This window comes from Heterodontus francisci, unplaced genomic scaffold, assembly GCF_036365525.1.
Source record: "Heterodontus francisci isolate sHetFra1 unplaced genomic scaffold, sHetFra1.hap1 HAP1_SCAFFOLD_54, whole genome shotgun sequence".
NCBI lineage: Eukaryota > Metazoa > Chordata > Chondrichthyes > Heterodontiformes > Heterodontidae > Heterodontus > Heterodontus francisci.
The window spans coordinates 6,984,182-6,992,328 of NW_027140250.1; positions in this window are offsets into that span (position 1 = coordinate 6,984,182).

Here is an 8,147-nt window from a genome sequence, read left to right on the forward strand (position 1 = left end):
AAATATAGGATAATCATGAATAAATCTGAAAGGAAATTCAGGAGAGTTTTTGTTTTACCTGGGGAGTGGTTTGAATTTTGAATTATGAACACATGCAATTGTTGAAGTGAACAGCACTGATGCCTTTAAGGTAAAGCTATATAAGTACATGAGGGAGAAAGAACTAGGCGGATATGCAAAGAGGGTTAGATGCAGTAATGTGGGGCGATAATCGTGGGCAACATCAGCACCACATTGACCAATTAGGCCGAATGGCCAGATTCTGTGCTGTTCATTTTATGTAATTTGATGTCATAGCTTCCCTGTGAAGCCACGTGCACAACACTACGGAAAATGCGTATTTGGAAGCACCGTTACCTGAACACATGACCCTCACATCTTCTTTATGAGAACAGTCGTGGTTACCCCACGATGCTGAGGGACATTTCCAGAGAAATGATTCGTTACTGGAACACTTCAGTTCATCCAACCAAACTGGCCCTGAGCCTGGTCCACAAGATGCAGGAAGTGCCATGTCCAATGCCTTTCCACAACCCAGCTGTTTGCAAACCACGTCAGCGTCCGCCAGATCCCAGGAATCATCACAAACTGAGCCCCATGTCCCATTGTAATAAATCTCCACTCGGCCAGTACATGGGCTTCCACCGTCAGACAGCCTTAACTGCACGTGGTCTGTTGGACAACAGTACATGAGGATTATACTTTCAATACACATTCACCTCATCACTCATTACAACTCATTGTGCCATCACCAGCATTAAAAACAACATGTTAAATGTGCCTGTGACAGGTAAATAAAACAATACAACAGAATATATGTTTAAACTTACTTCTTACATAGAATGTAAAGAACAGAAATGTTTCAGATATCCTACGACATCTGACTTTGACAAGTTAGGTCTCCCGTTTCCCTTTTATGTTTTGATCGCGGTTGACGGTGTTGCACAGGCAATCACTCACACGATTAACAGTTAATTTATACTCATGTTATGTAACTGAATCAGTTTCTTCTCCCTGTATGTTACCCTTATTTGTTATCTTCATAAGACATTTTCTGCTATCTCCTTTTTCCTTCATCTCTGCAGAAGCGAACAAAAATGTGAATTCAGGGTGTTGGTATGGGGTGTGGGTGGGGGTGGGGAACAGATAGTAAGTTCGACCTGGTGGGTTGGCGAAGAAAGGGAAGTAGTGGAGGCGAATGAATGGATGTTTTTGAACTTTGTGACAAAAAAGTGCACGAACTCCTCTCACTTATTTTTGGAGTTGAGGGTGGACGAAGCAGGGGAGGGGTTCAGGAGGAAGATTTATGATGGAGGAGAAATGCTGTACGTTTTCATTGCCTTCCGGCATGATCTTTGTCTAACGGGTGGTTTTAGTGAAGAAGAGCAGGGCCCGATGATGCTTTATGTGATTGATCCATTCAGGATTATATTACCAGATAGTTCGCCAGATGTCACCGTGCCTTTCTGTTTTTTTAATTCTTTCATGGGCTGTGGGTGTCACTGGCAAGGCCAGCATTTGTTTAATCTACTCTATTTATTACTTCCACTTCATACTGGAGAATGTAACGTTCACAAGTTCTACCCTCAGACATCAGCCTTGCAATATGCAGTATCTTCGTGCAGAACTATGTTCTAGGGTTGTGTTGATTATAACATTATCACAAATCAATTTAATATTAATTGCATAACAGAATCACTTACTTTTGCAAGGATGGGACTCTGCCTTTGACATCTGAATAATTTTAGAGATAAACCACACTTCTGAACAGAGAATATGCAGACCTATCTGTCCAGACAGACTGCTGCTATTATGTTCAATGAGCAGACGAATCTTGTGAGGCATATCATCAATTGCTATTGTCTGTAAAATATCAATGAACTAAACTACCAATTATATCAATATGTGACTGTTGGAGGGAACAACGAAGGCAGAAAACAGGATCTCTCTGCAAAATGTTGGACAGGATCAGGAAGTGTCACTGGACAATTGAAATCCAGATGTGTAGACCTCCTGGCTGAGCAGGAAACCAGTATTCAATCTGGACTAGACAAAAATGATTGGACTAATTGCGTCAGGCACTTTGGGGAATAAGAATCAGGCTGTGACCCATCACATAGAGAAGCAGAAGACAAGGAGAAGACACATGGCTTCTGTAGGCGGACATAAATGTTGGGTGGAGCTGGACATCAACCTAACTAAAGAACAAGATTGCATACTCTACTCTGTCCAGTGACTGAGTGTTTAATAACCAATCGGCACTGTAAACTTCTGACGTGAAATGATGGAATGTATTGAAGTCCACTGTGTCCGAAAAAAATACTTACTGTAACCAATCGGTATCAAATCTGAATCATTAACTATCTCATGTGTTGTAGGATCCACTCTGTCATATTTAAACAAATGCTCGTTGGAACAACCCCAGAACATCTGTCGAGGCTTTCATTCTGTACAATGCAACTTCCCCAGATCACATGCCTGCATTGGAGCTTATTCAAGGAGCAGCTAATGCGTGTCCTTGATAAGTATGTACCTGTCAGGCAGGGAGGAAGTTGTCGAGCAAGGGAGCCGTGGTTTACTCAAGAAGTTGAAGCGCTTGTCAAGAGGAAGAGGGCGGCTTATGTTAGGATGAGACGTGAAGGCTCAGTTAGGGCGCTTGAGAGTTACAAGCTAGCCAGGAAGGATCTAAAGGGAGGGCTAAGAAGAGCAAGGAGAGGACACGAGAAGTCATTGGCGGATAGGATCAAAGAAAACCCTAAGGCTTTCTATAGGTATATCAGGAATAAACGAATGATAAGAGTTAGAACAGGGCCAATCAAGGATAGTAGTGGGAAGTTGTGTGCGGAATCAGAGGAGATAGGGGAAGCGTTAAATGAATATTTTTCGTCAGTATTTACAGTAGAGAAAGAAAATGTTGCTGAGGAGATTACTGAGATACAGCCTACTAGGCGAGATGGGATTGAGATTCACAAGGAGGAGGTGTTAGCAATTTTGGAAAGAGTGAAAATAGATAAGTCCCCTGGGCCAGATGGGATTTATCCTAGGATTCTCTGGGAAGCCAGGGAGGAGATTGCAGAGCCGTTGTTGTTGATCTTTAAGTCGTCATTGTCGACAGGAGTAGTGCCGGAGGACTGGAGGATAGCAAATGTTGTCCCCTTGTTCAAGAAGGGGAGTAGAGACAGCCCTGGTAATTATAGACCTGTGAGCCTTACTTCGGTTGTGGGTAAAATGTTGGAAAAGGTTATAAGAGACAGGATTTATAATCATCTTGAAAAGAATAAGTTCATTTGCGATAGTCAGCACGGTTTTGTGAAAGGTAGGTCGTGCCTCACAAACCTTATTGAGTTTTTCGAGAAGGTGACCAAACAGGTGGATGAGGGTAAAGCCGTGGATGTGGTGTATATGGATTTCAGTAAGGCGTTTGATAAGGTTCCCCACGGTAAGCTATTGCAGAAAATACGCAAGTATGGGGTTGAAGGTGATTTAGAGCTTTGGATCAGAAATTGGCTAGCTGAAAGAAGACAGAGGGTGGTGGTTGATGGAAAATGTTCATCCTGGAGTTTAGTTACTAGTGGTGTACCGCAAGGTTCTGTTTTGGGGCCACTGCTGTTTGTCATTTTTATAAACGACCTGGATGAGGGTGTAGAAGGGTGGGTTAGTAAATTTGCGGATGACACGAAGGTCGGTGGAGTTGTGGATAGTGTCGAAGGGTGTTGTAGGGTACAGAGGGACATAGATAGGCTGCAGAGCTGGGCTGAGAGATGGCAAATGGAGTTTAATGCGGAGAAGTGTGAGGTGATTCACTTTGGAAGGAGTAACAGCAATGCAGAGTACTGGGCTAATGGGAAGATTCTTGGTAGTGTCGATGAGCAGAGAGATCTTGGTATCCAGGTACATAAATCCCTGAAAGTTGCTACCCAGGTTAATAGGGCTGTTAAGAAGGCATATGGTGTGTTAGCCTTTATTAGGAGGGGGATCGAGTTTCAGAGCCACGGGGTCATGATGCAGCTGTACAAAACTCTGGTGAGGCCGCACCTGGAGTATTGCGTGCAGTTCTGGTCACCGCATTATAGGAAGGATGTCGAAGCTTTGGAAAGGGTGCAGAGGAGATTTACTAGGATGTTGCCTGGTATGGAAGGAAGGTTTTACGAGGAAAGGCTGAGGGACTTGGGGTTGTTTTCGTTAGAGAGAAGGAGGAGGAGAGGTGACTTAATAGAGACATACAAGATAATCAGAGGGTTAGATAGGGTGGATAGTGAGAGTCTTTTTCCTCGGATGAGGATGGCAAACACGAGGGGACATAGCTTTAAGTTGAGGGGTGAAAGATATAGGACAGATGTCAGAGGTAGTTTCTTTACGCAGAGAGTAGTAGGGGCGTGGAACGCGGTGCCTGCAACAGTAGTAGACTCGCCAACTTTAAGGGCATTTAAGTGGTCATTGGATAGACATATGGATGTAAATGGAATAGTGTAGGTCAGATGATCGGCGCAACATCGAGGGCCGAAGGGCCTGTACTGCGCTGTAATATTCTAATTCTAATTCTAATTGACATGCTGCACAATGGAACTTTGAAGCATATAGTCCAAAACATCTGTCTACTTTTACACACAGCCGAATGAAACTTACACCAGAACAACTCCCACACAGCTACCTCCACTTATATACTGTACAATAGAACTGATTGCAAGCTCGGCGCCGGATTTGACACCAGAGATGAGATTCCAATTCCATATTCTATTTATCACAAGGCCGTTATCTTTAACCTCTATCACCCTTCACCTCCCTTCCGGCCTCAGCCCATATGCTGCTGAAATGCTCACCCATGATTTGTTGTCTGTAGAATCGCATCTTTCAATGTTCTCCCGGGTGATCACCCATTCTGCATCCTCCAGAAACATCAGCTCATCCAAACCTTTGTCGCCTGTCCTCCATGAAGCCTCTCTCAGGAGCGCTACTGCACTCACTGGTATCCCTGCCACCAATGCCTCGAGTTTTCAATTATGATCTTCATGTTCAGACACCTTCATGCTCTCCCCCTGCCATTAGTATAACCTCCTCCAGCCTGAATCATTTCGAGAGCTCTACATTTCTCTGAATCCAGCTTCTTGTATATCTCCCACTTCCATCCCCCACAACTTTCAGTCCAGCCTTTAACCATCTAACCACCCAGATGAGAATTTCCACCCCAAACATCTCTGTGTCTCCGCCTCTTCAAATCCAACCATCTGACTAAAAATGTCGTCACCCACTTGAGCATCTCTTTGTCTGGCTCTGTGTCAGTTTTCTATCGATTAAATTCCTGATAAACTCTTTGTGATGTATGTGTTTATTGAAAGTTCTGTAAGAAAAAAGTTCTTGTTGTTTAATTGTGTCCATGTCCTCTCTCTCTGCACACCACCCCATCCATCCCCAGCTCCCCGACCGCCCACCATCCTCATTCCCTGCGCCCAAGTGAAATTACTGATTTGAGACACGCAGGAACAAGTAACCTGCATTATCACTTTTCTCAGCAGATTAGACATTTCACTTCTTTGTTTTTGTAAAAGCAGTGAAGCATTTGTTTACCTGAACACAGGACCCCAACATCCATACTGTCAGTGAGAGACGAATTCAATGTGAACAAACTGCAGTTCTGGAGCTGCAATTCATTTCCGACACATTGGACATCATTCACCCAGACGGGTCCTTCACCCTTTCCGTCCTTTGGATAGTTATAAGTGGCTGTCGCTTCACCGCAGCCCAGCTATGTGCAGACCACGTTGGCATCATTCAGGGTCCAGAGTCTGTCCTGCAATCTCCTCCAGCTGCCGGTGTAGTAAATCTCCACTCGCCCATCACACCAGCTTCCCCCGTTAGTCAGCCTTAGTGACCAATTTTCATCTACAATATGAAACACAATGGTGAAATTGAAGCATAATTCACTGCCACTAGAAAAGTTATTAATTTTGATGGTTACTATTTCTGTCATCATTGTTCAGAAGGCTTGTCGGCAGATGTTGTTCACCATCACCTTTTCTCAGTAAATACATTTTGGAGACATGAACTGGGTAAAATGAACTGGAGGTGAGCGTGGCACATACCGGCAATTGATAAGTGATGAGACCGAAGGGTGGGGCAGGGGCTTTAAATGGCTCCTGACGGATGACAGTTCCTTTCATCCCATATGGAGAGAAACAGACCAGTTGACGTTGCCACAATGCTTCCGATGATATCTGAAGTCGCCTCACAGGCAATGAAGCACTTTTGATTCGTGGTCACTAATGCAATAGGTGACAGACCCGAGGGACTGAAGGTTGTCCTCCTGTCCACATGTACTGATATTTCCTGCTCTCGCCCTGTACTTGAAGCGTCATCAACGTTTCTTCCAATTTCTCCCCCGCATTTTCACATAGTCCATCTTCAACTCTTCCATTCCCTTCCTTAACATCTCTGTCTCTAATTCTGGGGGTAGGCTATTAACCAATATAAAGAGTAAGCCCAGTGACTCTCAGAGTTATCTTGTCTATGATTCCTCAAACCACGATTACTAGAATGATTCTATCACATTCTTCCACTTTCTCCATCTGCATTGTATCTGTCTGGTGATGCAACCGATCATACCAGTGCTTCCAGATATGTCTTCCTTTTTCCACATCCGAGGACTCTCCTCACCTCCTCATCCACCCACCATGGTTGACAGGGCCCCATCACGCCCATTCCATTTCCCATACCTCTGCTTTCACCCTTTCCCCCCCTCGCAGAACCATGATAGGATTCTGCTTCTCCTCATCTTCCGCTCCATCAGCTTCCATATTCAACAGATGATCTTCCACCATTTCCACCACCTTTAATGTGATACCACTACCAAGCACATCTTCCCCTTCCCTCCACTTTTAACATTCCAAAGGACCATTCGCTCTGTGACACCCTGATGCACTCTTCAATCATTCTCAGCACCCCTTCCCACAGGAACTTCCCAGGCAAGCGCAGAAGATGCAACCACTGCCTTGTTACGTCCACATTTCTCACCGTCCAAGTCGACAAACATTGCTTCCAAGTTAAACAACGATTTGTTCGTACTGCTTTCTCTTTAGTATACTGTATTTACTGTATTGACTGATTATGATGCGTCTGCTTTACATTGGCACAGCAAACACAGTGGAGTGATTACTTTGCAGAACACCTTTGTTTAGTCTGCAAGCTTTACCTTTAGCTTCCAGTTGCCTGTCATTTTCATTGCATACTGTACTCCCACTCTGACCTCTCCCCCCTCTTTCTCCTGGACAGTTCCAATGCAGGATAACATAAGTTTGAGAAACAGCACTTCCTCTTTCCACTAGACTCTTTACAGCATTTTCGAATGAACACTGAGTTCAGCAATTTCAGATCAGATTCCCTCCCCCTTTTTTCTTTATTGGACGATATTTGCCTTCCAATTTGCACCTCCTCTAGAAATGTGCTTTTTACTTGGCCCATTCCAACATATGTTTGTTCTGCATTGTCCGTTTTACCATTTCATCTCTCCTGTCTTTAACCACATCACGGAGCGTTCCTTTCATTCTTTCCTTGTTTCCCCCTTTCTTTAAAAAACTGCAAAATCTCGAAGTTCTGATGAAAGATCCACAAACTGAAAGGTTGATACTCTTTCTCTCACCATAGATACTGCCGGAACTGCTGAGTATTTCCAGCACTTACTGTTTTTATTACCTATATTTTAGGTTGTGAAACGTGGGAGTACTTTTGCGTTGAGCAATGTCCCACATACAGTGATCAGATAACTGAACAGATATTCTGTTATATGACGGTGCTGGCTGAGAGATAAATGAAATCCTGGAAACTGGGAGAATTTAAATTTACATCATGTTTGTGAAATTTTCAAAGACATAGCACATTGGTGAAATAACGAATTACGTCATTCACTATCATTTTATTGCAATCGGTGTGGTGGAACTTAAAATATATCTCACACTATGTATCTTGCAACAAGTTCACCGTGTTTTCTATTAAACAGCTGATCTTTGCAGAGAATTCCATGATCATTCATATTTGAACTGCCGACATTGATAACAGTTTCAATGCTCGAGCAACATTTCCATTCCATGGCAATGGTCCTGGGAGCATCTTGCTGATTCTATAGCCCTTGAATAATGCCCCAGATTTACCCGGAA